General features: G+C 41.7%; 1 protein-coding gene across 2 annotated transcripts in view; it reads left to right on the top strand.

The window, feature by feature from the left end:
* CNTN5 (contactin 5) overlaps positions 1–21,118 on the top strand; it is a 2,193,251-nt gene that overhangs the window by 754,183 nt on the left and 1,417,950 nt on the right. For both annotated transcript variants that reach the window (XM_073582945.1, XM_073582944.1), the window contains exon 3: positions 11,906–11,984. The gene's annotated coding sequence lies outside the window, so the exon portion shown is untranslated. The remainder of the gene's footprint in view (positions 1–11,905; positions 11,985–21,118) is intronic.

The raw sequence follows: 21,118 nt of genomic DNA, 5'->3' as shown, positions 1-21,118 counted from the left end.
CATCCGCGATCTTTTCCGGAATTGGAGTAGTTCTACTCCATAGTCTGCATGTGCGCAAAGCAATCTTGCTTCGCGCACGCGCAGTATACTTTGCCCATCTGCGGGCAAAGCCGAGAATCATTACTGTGCATGCGCCGGTACACTATGTCCCAGAAGTATTTCGCTGTGTTCTGGGACATAGTGTACCGGCGCATACGCAGTAATGATTTTCGGCTTTGCCAGCAGTTGAGCAAAGCAAACTGTGCATGCGCGAAGCAAGATTGCTTTGCGCACGCACAAACTATGGAGTAGAACTACTAGAATTCTGGAAAAGATTGCAGACGGGGGCCACTTCCTGTGACAACTTCCGGTCCCTTTAACTCCTGGGCTCCAGTGCAAAATCTATACCAGGACACTCACCTACACTTTGCCCTTCGTAATACCTTTTCTTCTGTTCTATATGACCGAGGGGATTCTCCGACAACTGTTCTCAGGTACAACTGCTTCATCTGCAAACCCCCTACTACAAACCTAGGCATTGGTGCAACACTGTGCCTATCGGGGTGAGACTATAGTGCCTATAGGAAAATCAACCCAGAACAGTAATCAAACTCGCTTAGATCAGTACTAGAGTTGGCAGAATTTATTTGAGTGGGATTCAATTCTACAGAAATCCACATTCCTCAAAATGCAGATTTTTAGTAATTCTCTTCAGTGCAGATATAGCAAAAACGACTGTCATCTGAAGAATGAGAAAAACACTTTCTCATGGGAAGAATTAATCTTTTGTGGGGTTCAATAAAATCATCATTCTGGACAGTGCATCTTCCTAAGTGACAGTAGAGTTCAAGACATCTTCCTCTCTGTAAAGGCAGTTTGCATAGTTAATTTCCCATAGGAGCATTGCATGGCCTAAGAGTCTCCTTACACTGGCATGTCACTCTCTACAGAGTCCCCTTAGATCCCAGTCATAAGTCTCTCATACGTTCAAAACAGATCTCATGCTTTGCCCTTATGAAAGGCAACAAACCCCGAAACACAATACCTGCAATTTGAGATTATGGTTTGCATTTTATCCTAAGGCATATGGCAAGGCTTGTTAAAGGGTTGATATTGACTTTTAAGATTGCATTTTCTAATAGGTGCAACTAGAGTTCAAGTCCTTTCCCTCTTTGATAAGATATCTTGCACATTTAATTTCCCAGAGGAGCATTGCATGGCTCATAAGTCTCCTTACACTGGTATGTGAAGCATGCTACTCCTCACAAGCACAAACATTACCCCTTAGAGCCCTGTGTAAACATGACTCGCACTGCCAAGAACTATGGCAGCCTATATTCACTGAGCGATCTAGGATAGATCCCTCAGTCTAGGATAGATCCCTCAGTGCGCATTGCTTACTTTGGTCTGCCTGTGTAAATAAAAGGTTACCCATTGGCGGTTGTATTGTGCCGCTGGTCTGTCCATGTAAACAGATCCTTAGTCATAGTGCATTGTATTTATCTATCTTACAAAATATTTTTTATTAACCCTTTAATGACCCTCAAACATAGCTTTTTTTTCACCATTTCACCCCATTTAGAATTTTTATCAACTTTTCAGTAGATGAATGGTGTCAAAAACTACAACTCTTCCCACAAAAAAAAACAAAACCTTATATGGATATGTCGATGAAAAAAATAGGAAATAAAAGTTATGGCTTTTGAAAGAGACATCTGCAAGGAGTTTGTATGTTCCCCCCGTGTTTGCATGGGTTTCCTCCGGGTACTCCGGTTTCCTCCCACATTATAAAGACATACTGATAGGGAATTTAGATTGTGAGCCCCATCGGGGACAGCGATGATAATGTGTGTAAAGCGCTGCGGAATATGTTCTATATGTTATATAAAAATAAAGATTATTATTATTATAAAGAGTTGGAGATAGAATCAAAAGAGTAAAGGGAAAACAAATCTCCAGTTCTTGAAAGGGTTAAGTGACAAAAGGATAATCTTGCACATTCACAAAGTTAGGCAATCTTTGATCTTTTTTTGTATTAACAAGGAGGATATAAGATAACACTGTTATTTTTAGTGACATCTACTCCAACACCTAATGAATTCTCATTAGCCCTGAAGGAAATCTGACACAATGGGAAAGCGATACATTGTATTAGCGGGAAGGTGTGGTTTAGTAAGCATCACGAGGCTGAATGAAGAGTTAATACTTTGCTAAATTTGCCAAATGTGTTAGAAAATTACAATATCTTCAATTTCAGTGTTTAAAAGATACTAATAGATAGTAGGGGCACAACCATATGGCTGAAACCTTAGCGTTTCCCAAATCTCTGGTCAGAGTCGTTTTATTGGGAAGTATGTAATACAATGGGGAAGATTGGCAATTAAAAAAGCTGATTTTTTTTCCCCCAAAAAGGGGATGTAGCTTACAGGAAAAGGAGTTTGGTTTTACTTACATGAAATTAAAACAAAATTCACCCGTCCAGAATTGGCTTCTGCTCTTCTAGCTCCGGTGATAACGTATTGATGTATCATCCTAGTGTTTGACCACTGCAGTCAATCTCTCACTATATTGATGAGGCCGGCAGGGCCAACATCTCCCTAGCACAGCCAATGATTGGCTGCAGGGGTTACATCCACGTAGAGATAAGCAAACCCAAACTGTAAATGCCGCGGTTTGTACCGGACACTTAGAGTTCGGTGTTTAACTCCAGACACGCACTCCTCACCGAAGCCCGTTTTAGTGTTTAGAGTTCGGATATCGAGGAGAGAGGCAGAAATACTTTTGCAGGTCCTTACTGTAACCATTTTACAGCACCAAAGTTCGGATCAACATTGACTCCTATAGGGTTTGGGTTCAAGTTCTGGTAGAGTTCTGGTAGCCGAACCGAACTTTACACTAAAATATGCCCAAACCCAACGAACTCGAACATCCATGGGTCCGCTCATCACTAGCCACATGTCATGTTATCAAAACATTGTTGCCCAATAAGAACAAAGATTGGAGGGGGTCCAGGAGATGGAGACACGGAAGCAGTAGACAATCTAAGGTAGACTAAATTACGATTAAATGGACCCAAAAGAAGCAGTAGAGGGCACATAAAGTGTAACTGTCATTCTAATTTTTGTTTCCTAAATCAATAGTACACATGAAAATAAGAAACTTTGCAATTTATCTTATCAGAAAAATCTGAATCTTTCTCCTCCAGGACTGATGATTCCTTCTCCAATTTCTCAATTTCTGGATAAAATCTGTACGCAGTGAGAAAGAAGCGGATTTCTCTGATAAAGATATATTAGAAAGTTTCTTATTTTCACGTGTACTGTTGATTTTTGCAATAAAAATTAAAATGACTGTTGCCCGTTAAATACTTGAAGGGGATATGTCACCTGATTGGAAATCTATGCTGAAACATATTCATTTTTTGGAATTTTTTTCACATGATTATTGGATAGACATCTCATCTAAGGTGCTGCTCTGACCTGTGAGCAAGGGATGCACAGATTGGCTTTGCAACAGGCACTTGAACATTGCGTGATAAAGTTTACTTTTGTGGGCACGCTCTGTGAAATGTGCAGAGTACTGCGCAGAGAGGAAGAAGGAAGTAGGCGGAGTTATGTGTCAGAATCACCTATATATCTGGTCTTATAGACATGTTATCCCTAAATGGTCATTCCAAAGAATTGATGGTAGAGAGACTATGAACCCTCAGCTCGTGGCATACTGCAGGATTTTAAGGACACCGCCATTATTTTCATATGTTTTATTAACTGATAAAACATGTATTAATTTTTTTTCCAGATTGTCAAGCTATAAAAAAAGCAATAAAATTAAAGACGTGTCTGATTTGCAGATCAAAGTTACATATTCAAATCTTAGGGTTTGTGAAAGAACTGGACAACACACGGATGTAAGGCTAGTTTCAAACTAGCGTTTATTCGAAGCAGCACACGGCGCCGCTAAGCCCTGCCCCCTGCCAACTCCCTGCCTGCCCCATCCTGTCATCGCCGCCTACTATCGCACATGGACGCTTGCGATCTGCGCACCCTATCTTTAGCATAGGGTGCGCAGATCGTGTGCTGGCCGTGCGCTAGTAGGATTTTGGCGTGTGCTGCGCACTTTTGAAGGTGCGCCCATGTGCGCCGAACGCAGCATGTTGCATCTCGGTGCACCTTCAAAAGTGCACAGCACACGCCAAAATCCTGCTAGCGCACGGCCAGCGCACATTCTGCGCACCCTATGCTAAAGATAGGGTGCGCAGATCGCAAGCGTCCATGTGCGATAGTAGGCGGCGATGACCGGATGGGGCGAGCAGGGAGCCGGCAGGGGGCGGGGCTTAGCGGCGCCATGCGCTGCATCGAATAAACGCTAGTGTGAAACTAGCCTTATCCTTGTTGTATCCAAGTGCTGTCTGTTTTTCTCAGTCTGGTTGTATAGGACAAGCTTAGTAACACTATCGATCAGTGCGAAAAGAGTCTAGAAAGTGGTATAAAAAGCATAAAATAGAAAAAAAAGAGTAAAAACAAAATCAACTAAAATGGGAATAGTGTGAGTACAGTTCCAATATCATATCACAACCAATAAAACACGATGAAATATGGCAGCCTACAATGTACTTAGCAGGCTTAATATTTTCATACTAAATCAGAATTTGAAATTTAAAGCCGAGGTTTGGAGACTCAACTGTAGAAAAATGGTATAAAATTCGAGAGATTTCTGTAAATTCAGCCAGATGATTCTAATTGAGTTTCTTGTTCTCCCTGCTAGCCTAGCTCTGTTTTATTGATTTCTCTACAACATGATTGTACAGGCACCGGGGAACCATCTGTAAACTTAATTAGTAGAGGTTCACATGACTAATTTTGTTGTCCATTTTATAAAATGGTACTGGCTTAGTGGACTGAATTCATGAAATTAAACATTCAACTTATTAAACCAATAAAGTGCACACAAGAGCATTAAACTGATCGCAAGTCCAAAGGTCAATGACTTTCTATTTTGGCCCCCTGAGTTTTCTGTAAGTAACTTAAATGAGAAAATTACATTTGTGGCACACGATACTAATACTGAGAGCTGCAACGTGATCTGGCGGAACAGGGCACTAATATTTTCTGCCCAATTCCGTTTACCCTACTCCTTGATGACCCCTTGTACTGAGTTGTCAGTCGGGTCATTTGTCCATATTAGAGATAATGATGTACTCAGGGCAGCTTGGTGGATCAGTGGTTAGTACTATTACTTTGCAGCATTGGAGTCCCACCAAGGACAACATCTGCAAGGAGTTTGTATGTTCTCCACGAGTTTGAGTGGGATTCCTTTCCATGTTCTCTGGTTTCCTCTTACACTCCAAAGACATACTGATAGGGATTGTAGATTGTGAGCCCCGATGGGGACAAGGATGATGTATGTAAAGCGTTGTGTAATTTGATAGCGTTAAATAATTGGATAAAATAAATACATGCTTTCTCCAGGACTACATGCAGCCACGTCCAGAAGATATGACCCTGGTATTGCAGATTCTGGAGGTAAACCCAAGCCTCTACCCATAAATTTCCTTCAATAATCAAAACTTTGACACTTCTGTTTGGATAATTTTGGCCACACCAGCCTTTATTAAACAAATACATAACAATTTAATAACGTTGGTAAGGTCCTTGAAGCTACAAAGAACTCTGGTGATTCTTCAAACAAGCAATGAACCAAAATTACTCCAAGGATTCCTTTCCAGGAGTCGCAAAAATCACCAGACCAACTGAGCAATGCTTCAAAATTTTGGAATCCTTATCCTGATCAATCCCGCGGACAAGTTGAGAACCAACTTCAAAGACCCCCTATGGCCATAAGCCGCCATGACCTGAAGTTCCCTATTATTCTCGCTCTACGAATGTTCCGAACAGATAGGGAGGGCGGGCAGGAATACAGCTCTTTTCATTTGAGCAGGAATGTCAAAACCCCATCCCCACTTATTCTTATAGACCCTCTCACTGACCCTACTTTTCACCCATTAGAAGATTAACCTCCACCTTCCCTCCAAATCATCATCATATCGGCCTTCGCCCATTGTCTGGGACTGGGGCTTTGTCCTTCTCTTGATGGCAAATGTGTTCATTTGAGCAGCTTTATTACTGGAGTCTGTATTTTTTCGTGTGGTACTGTAATATACAATAGGCAGTACAAAAAAAATCTAAATCCAAGGCACAGGACAGGATTCCAGATGGACCATGCACCTATTTCCTACTCCAATATTTAGGTGAAATTCATTCTAGATTACGCACTGGGCAGACATCTCTTTATTTCGTCTACTGTCTCGTCACACGCTATTTCTAATGTTTATTCAGTGTTGTCTACTCACTATCCAGATTCACTATAATGCTCCTGTTGCATTCTGTGTCTCGGCTTTAATACCGGCTGTGATAGTCCCTCTTGATTGGTCGTGCTATATGTAGTGATGTGATAGCTATGGTGAAACCTGCATGGAACCTCCTGGTTCATGCATTATTCTGCTTTGCATAAAATTGCAGTGGGAATTTTTTGATACTTTACATGAATCGAATTGCATATGGCTCAAATTCTCCAGAACCAGTGATTTTCCTAAGGTTCAAAGCATTTTTGATTCGCAATAAACCAATTTGTGCATCTCTAGCAGAAGTTGTTGCTTTGGGTGGTTTTAAGGATCAATAATATACAGAGACAAGATTAAAAGCAATGTTAGCCATGTCATGTTATTTGACTGTTTTTTATCCATTTTACTTTTTGTGGTTTGAAAATTTTGCCTGTGCCTACACAGTGACATTGTCCATCTCACACTTTGCATTGCCAGTGTTACCCACCTGTCCTGGTTTCAGCTTCATCCTCCTCCTTTTGCAGTCTGCTTCCTTTGTTCCTCTGCATGTCGTATTGCCATGATAACCTGAAATGCAGCTATGATGTCATTCTGTCATTTTTTTTTCACTCTCTGAAGCAGAATGTAAGCTTTTATGAATATGAGTCAACAGTGTGATGCAGCAGCAAAAAAGGCAAATGCAATTCTAGGATGTATTAACAGAAGCATACAGTCTAGATCATGTGAAGTCATTATTTCCCTCTACTCCTCTTTGGTCAGACCTCATCTGGAATATTGTGTCCAGTTTTGGGCACCACATTTTAAAAAAGACATCAACAAACTGGAGAAAGTTCAGAAAAGAGCGATCAAAATGGTGACCGGTCTGCAAACCCTGTCTTATGAGGAAAGGTTGCAGGATTTGGGAATGTTTAGCCTGCAAAAGAGAAGACTGAGAGGAGACTTAATAGCTGTCTACAAATATCTAAAGGGCTGTCACATTGCAGAAGGATCAACTTTATTCTCATTTGCACAAGGAAAGACTAGAAGCAATGGGATGAAACTGAATGGGAGGAGACGCAGATTAGATATTAGAAAAAACTTTTTGACAGTTAGAGAGATCAATGAGTGGAACAGGCTGCCACGAGAAGTGGTGAGTTCTCCTTCAATGGAAGTCTTTAAACAGAGGCTGGACAGACATCTGACTGGGATGATTTAGCGAATCCTGCTTTGAGCAGGGGGTTGGACCAGATGGCCCAGGAGGTCCCTTCCAACTCTACGATTCTATGATTCTATGATTCTATGATTAGTGGAGTCCTCTCTTCTGCAGTGTGTCATTTCTCAGAATCAGTGGGGTCCTCTCTCTGGCCATGTAAGCTGTCATGGCAATCAGGGTCCTCTCTCTCTTCTGTAGGTTGTAAGCTCTTATGGTCAGCGGGGTCCTCTCTCTCCTGTAGAGTGTAAGCTCTTATGGTCAGCGGGGTCCTCTCTCTCCTGTAGAGTGTAAGCTCTTATGGTCAGCGGGGTCCTCTCTCTCTCTCCTGTAGTGTGTAAGGTCTTGCAGTCAGCAGGGTCCTCTCTCTCCTGTAGAGTGTAAGGTCTTATGGTCAGCGGGGCCCTCTGTCTCTCTCCTGTAGAGTGTAAGCTCTTATGGTCAGCGGGGTCCTCTCTCTCCTGTAGAGTGTAAGGTCTTATGGTCAGCGGGGTCCTCTCTCTCTTTCTCTCTCCTGTAGAGTGTAAGCTCTTATGATCATCAGGGTCCTCTCTCCTGTACTGTAGAGTGTAAGCTCTTATCATCAGTGGAGTCTTCTCTCTCCTGTAGAGTGAAAGCTCTTAGGGTACCGTTACACATAACGATGTCCCAGTGATTCCACCCACGATCCGACGTGGATGGGATCGCAGGGACATTGTTAGCTGATCGCTGGTGAGCTGCCACATAGACAGTCCCTCCAGCGATCAGGACCAGCGAGCAAGCTGGTTACCAACGTAAAGATCGGGTTTCTAAGGGCTGCGGGGCTCTTAGAAACCCGATGTTTACCCTAGATACCAGCGTGCACTGCAGGCAGGGCGGAAGGTGGAGGCAGAGCGGCGCACAGACAGACCGGCATAGCTCTGCTATCTGCTACACCGGTCTGACAGAAACCCGATGTTTACATTGGTAACCAGCGTACAGCGTCGCTCATTGCTGGCTCCCGCTGCCACACGCAGCGATGCGCGCTGGACAGCGGGAGACCAGCGATGAAAATATGGCCCAGGACGATCCAGCACGATCAGCGTTACCCGGCAGGGGGGCCGATCGCTGCTGGATGTCACACACAGCGATCTTGCTGGAGAGATCGCTGATGTGTCACAAAATCAGAGATCTCGCCAGCAAGATCGCTGTGTGTAACGGGCCCTTTATGGTCAGTGGGGTTCTCTCTCTCCTGCAGAGTGTAAGTTCCTATAGTCAGCAATGTTTTATTTCTTTCTCCTTGTCACTATGGGCATTTTACAAGTGATTGCAAGCTTTGCAGTATTGACATTTGCGCAAATAAATTAGCTGCAACTTAAATTTTGGGGGAAAATTCAGCAACGTCAGCGAATTTGAATTTCAAAAGATTGGCTCCTATCTAGTCACAGCTACAGGAATTTGAAGGTCACCAAACCACAACTATCTCTTTCATTACGGTGCAATGTGTAGCATCAGGATACTGCAATGCTTGGCCCCATGACATATGATAAAGTCCAATGTCGCTGTGTAGGCCAAGCCTTATATATACTGTATCCTGACTTGAAACAGACGAGACAATGGTGAAGAACTTCTAATAAACACTAAATGAAACGGATTCATACCCCCGTTACAACAATATTTACTTTGTATCTCTTTGCAAAGAAAAAAGAAGTAAGACGCGAGCTACTCACAATGAGTAATGATTGTTTTGAAGTCTCGAAATTCACAGGGGTCCTGTGTAGCTAAAATAATTAAAAGAACTTACAGATTATACCTGTATCAACTCCATTTTGTGTCTATCTCTGATCATGACAGAAGCAAGGCTGTTTGCTACATAGAATTAAAAAGCACCGCAGGGTGACCAGCATATCTCAGCTCAGCGGGAGGCCTTCTCTCTGAATTCTGTTTAGTTACATTGTCTGCAGTGACATCAACATGTTCCTGCCAACAAGAAAGCGGGGGCGAGATAAGACGGCGGGATAAAGTTATTAAAAAACAAAATTCTTTTTGAATGAAATGTTTGCATTTTCATCTCCTTTCTTCCGACTCCCTCATTAAATTGCTGAAATAATTTTCAGATTGACCCAGGTCTTGACAATTGGCCGGTAAAAGTTTTTGTTGATATTCCGAAGACAAATTGGTAGTGAAACTTTACTTCTTATTGGCAGGTCGAATGTTTGATGTTTTTCTTTTTTTGTTTTTTTTTTCTTTAGTTTGCTTTTATCCATTATTGTGTCTTTTTTAAAAGGTAAAATCCAGTCGAAATGATCGTTTGATACATCATGGACTCATGTAAGTCTAATTTCCATAATGGAGGAGCCCTATGAGACTCGCACTCCTGCTAAGAAAGGCTCCTATCAGTCAATGCCTGTATTCATATGTTTACCTGTAAAGGATGCGCTGAAGATTTTCTGTATCAGAAAAGTGGATCTGATTTCAATGAATTTTAGTTTCCCATGCATAAAATGAAATCCGCCGCGAAATTAGCTATCATGGATTTAGACAAAAATTCAACAAAGCATCCACGGCTTAATTTTCCCATCCAGTTTAAGTTATCTTGAACATTGCCACAACGATGGGTCAAATTTTCATTAGTAGAAATCTCAGTTCAATGACAAAAGATTTTGGGATCTACAGAGATCATGGCCCCGATTTATTAAATGGAACCGGATTTTTGCACCACAAATCTTTCTTTCTGGCATCAGAAATGCCACAACTAGCCGTAAATTAAATGAGCTGTAGCGACAACCCTCATCCTGCTCCAGTTTTGCCAGAACTGAGAGAAACTGGCGTTATAAAACCAAAGCTTGCAAAATTTTTATACAGCTCCAAGTTGAGGAAATTTGTTTTCAACTTTTCAAACCTTTTAACGCCACAATTCCGGTGTAAAACCTTTGATGTTTAGAGGCCAATATATTTTAACCTTGTGCTCGGACTACTCTGGTGATGTGGCAGCTCCGGATTGACCAACGGACGACGACCCGTCCAACTCGGCATGAGTGTTTGGGGTGGAGCATAAAGGGCTTTCAGCGAAGCACTTGGGCGTGCTAGCGTCACTTGTGTTTGGTATGTGTGGGTGGATACTCTGCCGCTCTGCTGGTTCATATGTGTGCCTAGTCTTCCTTAGGCAGGTTTTTGCTTTTTGCTTGACCTAGCGCCTGTCTCAGTCACAGGTGCGGTTAGCACGGGTCAGTTTCGGGGCACAGTCAACCCACGTGCTTATTTCCTATTGTTTTTATTGGGTATTGCACACTCCTCTTTTTTCTGTATCGCTCAGTGGTTAGCTGAGCACGGTACTTATACTTTCTATGCCACTTGGTGATTAACTGAGCTGGTACTCATCTCCCTTGTACACCTCGGTGGTTAGCTGAGCTGGTACTCCTCTTCCTGTTCATTCCTGAGTAATTACCTGGTGTTGGGCTATTGCATTCCATTCACGCTGTGTGGACTTAACTCGGTGTGTATAAAAAAGTATGTTCGCTACTAGTTTTTTATCCGTCATTGTTCACACTGGCAGCAGTTTAACATCTCTGCATGGTGGACCCCAGGTATGCGATTGCACTTTATGGTTTAATTTACTTTAGTGCAATCCGCCAACATTAACACCTAGTCTCCTGCCTTCCTGATCTCCTCCTCCTGGGGAGTGGGTAACTTGATTGACAGTCCAGACCACAAGCATCATTGTTCCACTGGCCCAAACTGTGCATCACCAATCCTGCTGTATGGGGGGGCGCAGTAGCATTAAAGCTGGCAGGACTCGGGAACTAACGGCACAGTCCATCGATCTCGAACAGCTACATTAAAAAGAGAGCTTGTAAGCGCAGTTCATGTTCTGCCAACCCAGATTGACCACTGAATGGTATAAAATAAAAAAAAATAAGAAATATAAAAAATATAACCGTACCATTGAATGGTACATAATTTAGATAAAAAGAATAAGAAGTAAATTGGAAAGTATTTTGTTGTTCCAGGCACTTTCCAATTATGCCTATCATTTCAAGACTCCATTCAATTGCATTCCAGACTCTTGAAAGAACAATCTGTCGAAAAATAACAATAATGATATTACAAGACGTGCAATTTGTAAATATAAGAATTACAAAATCCTGTGTATAACTCTATGGAAAATTCTATGATGTAGCTGAACTACGCAGCCATTAAGTCTGCCGGACCGTTTTCTCCTTTGTCGGAAAGAAAGCTTTATCAGTATGGAAATCTTACCGGTTCTCTGCTGATTTATGTGTTTGATTTGGTTCTGTACAGAAAGTGTAAATTCTATGAGGTGTTAGTATAATGGGACTGGAGATGATGACAGTGCTGTGAAGATTTACTTTCCAAAAGGAAATGTTAAGTAATGGCTGTGCCAGGCTTCTAATCTTTCGCATTTTTTTCTTTTCTAGATTGGACGTAGGACAAATTTTCAAAGTTGGATCCTTAATTATCTGCAGGTGTCCCATTGTTCCTGGAATTTTTGAGAAGGTAGGCCCTCCTAATTGCAATGGAATTTTCTAAAAAAAAGTTAATTTATGCAGCCGAACTAAAGAAAATTGTTTCTGTACTGTCTCATTAAGATTTCACTAAATCCACTGACCTCCAATGAGAAATGACTCTGGCCCAGTCTATTCAGCAAAGCCAACAGTGAAGAGCAGAAAGTAGGAAATTCCTGATTCAATTGCCAGGGTCAAAATACTTTTATTTAATGGTTAGTTTCATATCAAACATTTATTTACCAAAATGACTAATGTACATTTACAATCGAAAATGTTCAACCCGAATTGCAAATTAGGTCTATAAGCAACATTTACAAACTTTCTGCTCTGTGCAACAAACCAATGAAATAAGAATAATTTAAATAAAATATCATAAGTAGTGTCTCCAAATTCAGCATTAAAATGACATATTTGACTCCAACAGTCTCAAGACTATGAATCCCCTTATGATAAGTGCATTTAGTGCTTAGTAGAGCAGTTTTCTTATAATGACCTGCTGCAAAAGGGATGCAAAGCCAGACACCAGTGTACGGCAGCATTTCTGAGTAATCTTAGCTTAGTCATCAAGGCCAGTGTACTTCACTTCATTAGTATTCTTGCCTTATTCAAAGATTGCCAATGATGCCAAACCTAAGGCTTAACACAAAAGACATTACTTTTTTAACTGGTATTTCAACATTTTTGTTTGAATCCATCTTTTTCTCAACACACTGCAGGTTTCCTGTGCCAGAGAAGTCAAAGCATCCCAAAGTCATCACCAACCCAACACCATGCTTCACTGTATGCATCACCATACCCTCACCATGCTTCACTACAGGCATCACCAAATCCCGATCATGTTTCACTATAGGAATTACCAAGTCACCGCCATGCTTCACTATATGCATTACCAAGTACCTGCCATGCTTCATTGTAGGCATTACCAAGTCTCCACCATGCTTTACTGCAGGTATCACCATATCCTCACTATGCTTCAATTCAGGTTTCACCATATCCCCACCATGCCCCAATATAGGCATTTCCAAGTCCCCGCAATGCTTCACCAAATTACTGTCAATGTTCAAGGTAGGCATCATGAAGCCCTCTACATGTTTCACTGCAGGCATCACTGAGCCATTTCTATGCTTCACTGTAGGCAGGGTGATCTCTTCAGCATAGGCTTATTTCTTACACCTCTAGACATACCGCTCACCCATAGACAGAAAAAAGTCCAGATTTTTTTCAAGTCTTCACAAAACTGAATCCCAAAACTTCCTTGGCTTATTATTCTGCTTGTGGGTCAATAGTGGTGAACATCATGGAATTTAGTATACGTCTTACTATGCAAACTAGTCCTTGCCTGCAGTCATGAAATTTTACTACAGGTCTTTTGCAGTCACTCGAGGGTGTTTGACCACATGCCTCCTGAAAAATTTATTAGCAGCTGATAGCTTCCTCTTCCTGCCCCATCCAGGTAGCGTAGTCAATGCTCCTTTCACTCTGAACTTGTGAACTATGCTTTTAACTGTATCTCTAGTTCAATACCTCTATTTCTTTTTATCTCTTTTTCCTTGGTTTGTGCAAGGGAATGATATCTTGTCTTGACTTTTAACACCATTCTCTGGAGAACCTGAGAATATTATTGAACTGGAGGTCATTGCCCATGAGGAATGGGCTAAGGGTACCGTTACACTAAGCGACGCACCAGCGATCCTGACAGCGATACAACTTGGTAAGGATCGCTGGTGCGTCGCTAAATGATCGCTAGTAAGCTGTCAAACAGGCAGATCTACGCAACGATGTGGCGATCCGTATAATGACCTCGGTGGTCGTTGAGACCTTGTCATACAGCAGCTATTCTGACAACTCACGCCTGCATCCATGAGTTCTGCATCGCCAACGAGGTCGCTCGTCGGCGTCAAACACAGCGATGCATGCTTGCCAGTAGGACGCCAATGAACAAAAAATGGCCTGAGACATTCGAGCACGATCAGCAATATCGTAGCGGGGGGGCCGGTGGCCGCTATGTGTCACACGTAGCGAGATCGCTGGCGAAATCGCTGTTGCATCACAAAATCGGTGACTTTCCAGTGATTTCGCTAACGATCTCGTTATGTGAGACGGGGGCTTAACATTCCTCAAGAGCTTTACCAAAAGCTGTTTTACATTTGCAGCAGGTTATAGCAGCCAGAGGAGCTCTACTAAGTGCTAAAGATGCTTGTTATTAAGGGATTGAATAACTTTAGACATCAGCAGTCAGCAAAAGTGGTATTTTGTGTTTAATTTGAGTTGTGTTGAGCAAGTTCCATTGTTCTGGTTTGCTTGGTTTATTGTAAACAGCAGTATGTTTGTAAATTTCGCTGACTTTTCAATAAGGGGTGAATAATTTGGATTGCAGGTCTAAATGCAACTAATATAGCACAATTGTTTACATCTGTATGGTAAAAGTGGATCACTTCTAGTTCTCTGACTGGCAATTCAGGTGTTAAATTCAGTTATACCAATTTTTTAAGGACTGTCGTCACCATTTTGTCATGGCATAACCGAACTGAAAAAAAATAGAAAAAAATGAATATATTGTAGCCCCTCTGAAATACTGTTAAGCGGTGGGTGTCTAGGTCTTGAGACCACCACTGATAGCTGAAACCACAAAGCTGACATGCTTTGCTTATGCATGAGCGTGCAAAGAGCACTGTTCTTGCGCATTAGAAAATCTATTTGTCTGCACACCGCTGTGCACATGGTCATGAATAAGCCTAATCCTTCTGCTCTGTGGTTTGAGTGATCGGTGGGGGTCTCAAGACCTGGAACCCTGCAGATCAACAATGGAGCGACTACAGTTGTGGCCAAAAGTATTGACACCCCTGCAATTTTGTCAGATAATTCTCAGTTTCTTCCTGAAAATGATTGCAATCACAAATTCTTTGGTATTATCTTCATTTAATTTGTCTTAAATGCAAAAACGCAAAAGAGAATGAAGCAAAAAGCAAAACATTGATCATTTCACACAAAACTCCAAAAATGGGCCAGACAAAAGTATTGGCACCCTCAGCCTAATACTTGGTTGCACAACCTTTAGCCAAAATAACTGCGACCAACCGCTTCCAGTAACCATCATTGAGTTTCTTACAATGCTCTGCTGGAATTTTAGACAATTCTTCTTTGGCAAACTGCTCCAGGTCCCTGATATTTGAAGGGTGCCTTCTCCAAACTGCCATTTTTAGATCTCTCCACAAGTGTGCTATGGGATTCAGGTCTGGACTCATTGCTGGCCACCTTCGAAGTCTCCAGTGATTTCTCTCAAACCATTTTCTAGTGCTTTTTGAAGTGTGTTTTGGGTCATTGTCCTGCTGGAAGACCCATGACCTCTGAGGGAGACCCAGCTTTCTCACACTGGGCCCTACATTATGCTGCAAAATTTATTGGTACTCTTCAGACTTCATAATGCCATGCACACGGTCAAGCAGTCCAGTGCCAGAGGCAGCAAAGCAACCCCAAAACATCAAGGAACCTCCGCCATGTTTGACTGTAGGGACCGTGTTCTTTTCTTTGAATGCCTCTTTTTTTCTCCTGTAAACTCTATGTTGATGCCTTTGCCCAAAAAGCTCTACTTTTGTCTCATCTGACCAGAGAACATTCTTCTAAAACGTTTAAGGCTTTTTCAGGTAAGTTTTGGCAAACTCCAGCCTGGCTTTTTTATGTCTCGGGGTAAGAAGTGGGGTTTTCCTGGGTCTTCTACCATACAGTCCCTTTTCATTCAGACGCCGACGGATAGTATGGGTTGACACTGTTGTACCCTCGGACTGCAGGGCAGCTTGAACTTGTTTGGATGTTAGTCGAGGTTCTTTATCCAACATCCGCACAATCTTGCGTTGAAATCTCTTGTCAATTTTTCTTTTCCGTCCACATCTAGGGAGGTTAGCCACAGTGCCATGGGCTTTAAACTTCTTGATGACGCTGCGCACGGTAGACACAGGAACATTCATATCTTTGGAGATGGACTTGTAGCCTTGAGATTGCTCAAGCTTCCTCACAATTTGGTTTCTCAAGTCCTCAGACAGTTCTTTGGTCTTCTTTCTTTTATCCATGCTCAATGTGGTACACACAAGGACACAGGACAGAGGTTGAGTCAACTTTACTCCATGTCAACTGGCTGCAAGTGTGATTTAGTTATTGCCAACACCTGTTAGGTGCCACAGGTAAGTTACAGGTGCTGTTAATTACACAAATTAGAGAAGCATCACATGATTTTTCAAACAGTGCCAATACTTTTGTCCACCCTCTTTTTATGTTGGGTGTGGAATTATATCCAATTTGGCTTTAGGACAATTCTTTTTGTGTTTTTTCATTTAAGACAAATTAAATGAAGATAATAATAACCAAGAATTTGTGTTTGCAATAGTTTTCAGGAAGAAACTATTATCTGACAAAATTGCAGGGGTGTCAATACTTTTGGCCACAACTGTATAATATTTCAAACATTTTTCAAACCTCAATAATATCATAAGATTTATAATAATAATTGACATGATTATTCTATTATTATATATTATATTATAATTATATTATAATTGACATTATTATTATATATTCTATTATAATTATATATTATATTATAATTGTCATTATTATTACAGAACATTGATGTTTTATCCACTTTTTAAAAAAAAATACACAGAAAAAATATTGTATAAATATGAGGATGTCATTTAATCATCTTTATCAATTCTATTTGACATGTAATGATACCAGCTCAATCCAAATGTCAATTTTTTTTTATAAAATGCAGAAATTTTGAAAACAAATCAACTTTTTCGGTGACTTTGAAATCTAAAGTGGTAATTTTTCTACCAATAAAGTCAATGCTTTGAGAATTGCATCTGTCTATTCAGGTGCTTTCAATCTTCAGTGGATGGGAATAATTACCTTGTGCCCTCGCTGGGTAATTGCCTTTTGATTGAGGTTATCAAAGTAATCAAGTCACTGAGAGGCAGAAGCCATTGGTTGGGTTTAAAGGAAAACGGAAAATCTGAAGAAATATGTAAAACTGGTCAGATTAATACACAACTGTGAAATGCTTCATGTTTGTATTATGGATTCCTGGTAATAGAACTATGCCGTGAACTAGGATAATCTGCATTATAGAGCGGAGATATCTTCAGATTTAGAGGAAATATAGAAATATAACAACGATACAACCATATGCCTTAATTGTTGTCCACCCCCCAAACCTTCCATATTGTGCTTGCATGTGTACTTTATGGAGAGAAAGAATATGTCACTACTAGACACCCCTGGAGGTGGCTTATCTTCTTGGAGAACAAAGAATCACACATGCTGAAATAGAATATATTCAATCTTTCTGTGTAGTTGAGGGAAGAATTACCAAAATTCCAAAGTGTCCCTCCACCATGTCTTACATCAAAACAAGCCAACTTTTCCAACCTCTCATTATAAGAGAATCCTTCCATGCCATTTAATAATCTAATTCCCATCTTTCAAACAACTCTTACCAATATCCTTTTTAAAATGTGAAGCTCAAAACTGGATCCCATATTCTAGATGTGGCCTCACAAGTGATTTCTGTCACGACTGCGGCCGAGGACGTGGCCCAGCAGGCACTTCCACACCAACGGCGAGGGGCGGGCATCCCCCGGGGACGCAATATGGACCTTCTATACCACAGAGGGGGGCCCATGCCTACCCAAACTAGGGAAGGGCAGCAACTGGGATTCTGTGGCAGCTGAGCATGTTGACAAGGAGAAGACACATAGGACTTGATTACACCCCACAACTTCAGGTATAAAGAACGTAAAGTTTACTAAAGTAAAGTCACACAGTACATAGACAAAACAGGGCTATGCCAGGCTCCCGATTCCACACCTCCCAGAAGGGTACCACCCAGTGGACCCAAAGGCACCAACAGAACACCGAGGCACACATAGGCAGGACATCGGGACACAGGCAGGACATAAGGGTAAATAAGGACATCAAGATATAGGCTGGACATCAGGACATCAGGACACAGGTTGGACATCAGGACACATCTGGATATCAGGACATCAGGACACAGGTTGGACATCAGGACACATGCTGGACATCAGGACACAGGCTGGACATCAGGACATCTTGACACAGGCTGGACATCCGGACATCAGAGTCCCCGGCAAACATTTAACAGGAGTCATTTGGTTCTGGACATCCAACATGACCTACAGGCATCACTGCAGTCATCAAGCTTCAGGTTCCAGGCAGCGGTCATCAGGTTCCAGACTGCAGTCATCAGGGTCCGGGCATTGGACCTAGGAAGGAACTCAAGCGTGATGGTGCTAAAACCGCAGGATTGCTGGGCCTGCATGGAGCTAGCACCGCATGCTAGTCAGAGCACAGGGTAGTAGATGCTCAGCAGAAACACCGGTTACAAAAGACTCCATCACTGGGTGCAAGGCTCCAGACACAGAGGGATTCCAGAAACATAACATAGCAGACACAATTCAGACAGGGTCAGGTACAGGACAGGTACAGGATCAAGGATTCACGCCTGGATATACCACCTCCAGGGCAGGGTGCAGGAATAAGACAAAGCAGGAATCAAGGCAAGGACTTTGGTACCATAAGGATTCGTGGGACGCAGCATATAAAAAATTATAATAAGGTGCGTTCACAACCTGGGGTCCACCATCCGGTGATGGAGAAACCACAGCTCGCACAATGGTGAAGAAAGGCTGCACTGAGTTAAATGTCACTGAGTGTGCACAGAGAGCAGAGATACAAGCTCTGTTACACCACAGAGCGGTACTATGAAGCAAAGCAAAAGACTATACCCTGTTAGACTGCACAGGCATATAGCAAAATACTAATTGGGGACCCTATAACTTAACCCGCCAGCGAAGACTAAGCTGGTGGTTGACCCTGCCCTGACACACGGTGTGCTTTAGCACACGCCTGAGAATGCTCGATGCAGATGCCAAGTTCAAGCTGGAGTTCCCACCCTACACTGCCTGTCTAGACCAACACTTGCAGTGCAATAGCGGCACACGTGCACACAGGATGGTAAGGTAGCCACCAACACACCACAAACACAAGATACTAGCGCACAGGCGTGCACTCCAGAGGACCTTTTATACATACAGCTCAAGTCCAGACAGACAGGACCTTGCCTGTGGACCAATCAGAAGCTGACAAAATAACCAGAGCATGTGATGTCCAAGCACCAATTTGAAGGTGCCACATCCCGGACATGCTCAGTAGGATGAAATCTGGACTTAGGTTCCAGACTACAACACTGCATGTGTGTACCAGTAGTCATCATCTGTGTCTGAGTCTGTGCTGAGCAGTCATCCCAGCGGCTGAGCCTGAATGGGAGACCACAGCACCAAACAAGGCCTGGGATCTATCCCGTGCAGCGGAAAAATCCCGGCGCCTAATATCTGCTATGTGTTGCCATCTTATCAGGATCATTCTGTAATATTACACTTTCTACAGTAACTCTGTTTTTGCTATTCTACAAACTTTTTGTGTCATCTGCAAAGACTGACCGTTTACTCGCTATCTCATCCACAAGGTCATTATTAAAAAGAATAAAAAGAATTGGAACTAATACTGACCCTTGTGGTCCTCATTTCTGACTAATCCCATTTAGAGAATATTCCATTAACAATGTTTTTTTTCTCTCTGTCTCTTAACTACTATGGGGCTGCCCAAAGACTTTAAGCATTCGGGTCAATATTTTACTCTGAAATGACAATCTAAAATGTCACTACACAGTAGAGAAGCTACACGATCATGCAGCTGAAGGAGACGGCTATGAGACACAGCTGGACTACTCATAGAACAGACACAATATTACTGTCTCTGCCTTCCATATTGCTATATACACACGGCTAAAGAAGTGTGGTGTACACAGTAATGGGAAATAAGGGAAATGCTAATGGCATTTCCTCCTCCAGACCCAGCGGTCAGCTAATCTTTCCACTGTAACTGTGGCTAATATATCAATCCAAGTTAAAGGGGAATTCAGTGGAAAATGTAAAAAAAAAAAAATAGAAAAAAAGCAGGTGAACAAAAATAAATTAAAAAACCACATCAAATCCTAAAATTCCTGTTTCTAGTCCCTGTCTGATATATGAAATTAATTGTTACAGAAAAGGGAATAAATTTGAAATTCAATAATCCTTTGTGGTTTTAAAAATTTGTATAAGATAGAGAGTTACTTCCTTTATTTTTCCACTGATAATGGCGGAAAAAAATAACTGAAAAATTATGCCCTATATATCAAGAGAAAAAATACAAAATTTATTTGAATATCCAAATGTGAAAAGAATTTAAAGCTTTCTAAACTGCATGTATAAAAAAAAATATCGAAAATGTACTTGGCCAGAAACCAGAAAAATGGCTTAGTCCTGGACTTTCTTTTTACACGTGTCCTCCACTTCCTGGTTCTGAAGCTTCAATAATATATGGTACAGTATGAAATGCAGAAGAAACTATTTGGTAATGCTGATTTGGAGGTTTCAGTAGGATTTTGGAGGTTTGCTGACTCCGATTAGGGTCAGGAACCGTTCTCATTTTTCCAAAAGCATCTTGGCAAGTATAGAGAAAGATTTGTATTCCACTGTACACACTAGTTGGACAGCTGGGTCTGGTGATATCAGTGGGTTTACTGATAGTCATCTAATTTGTATGACCACCTTTAGGTTTAGACTTGGTCAAGACTGGATTAGACTATACAGCCTCCCATCTAGCACTTCACAAGGTCACCATTTCAAGTGTTGGCTCGGGAGCACGTTTTGAGTCAGATACTGGAAACCATGGATGGTAGGTGGCTTTTAAAGGATCTTAAAGCTTAGCTGCCAAGGAGAACAAGTCATGGCAAATGTAAATGTATTTTCATGTAGAAGATCCTGGCACACAGTAAAGAAAGTTAAGATCTCTCACAATACGTCATGAGAAAGATATTAATTTGCTCCATCTTCCCACCACAATTGCTCAAAAAGGGTGGAAGATCAACTATTTAGTCCTCACTCCAGAAGACCGGATTTGCACCATTCACCAGTACCTGTTTCTTATTACGTTTCACAAAAATATGAAAATAAAAATCCGTCATCTGCCTATCAGAAAAGGTGTACAAGAAACACAGAAGTT

This window comes from Dendrobates tinctorius, unplaced genomic scaffold (genome assembly GCF_039654945.1).
Source record: "Dendrobates tinctorius isolate UK_male_01 unplaced genomic scaffold, ASM3965494v1 ptg000075l, whole genome shotgun sequence".
In the NCBI taxonomy this organism is placed as follows: domain Eukaryota; kingdom Metazoa; phylum Chordata; class Amphibia; order Anura; family Dendrobatidae; genus Dendrobates; species Dendrobates tinctorius.
This window is presented reverse-complemented; position numbering and strand designations above follow the sequence as displayed.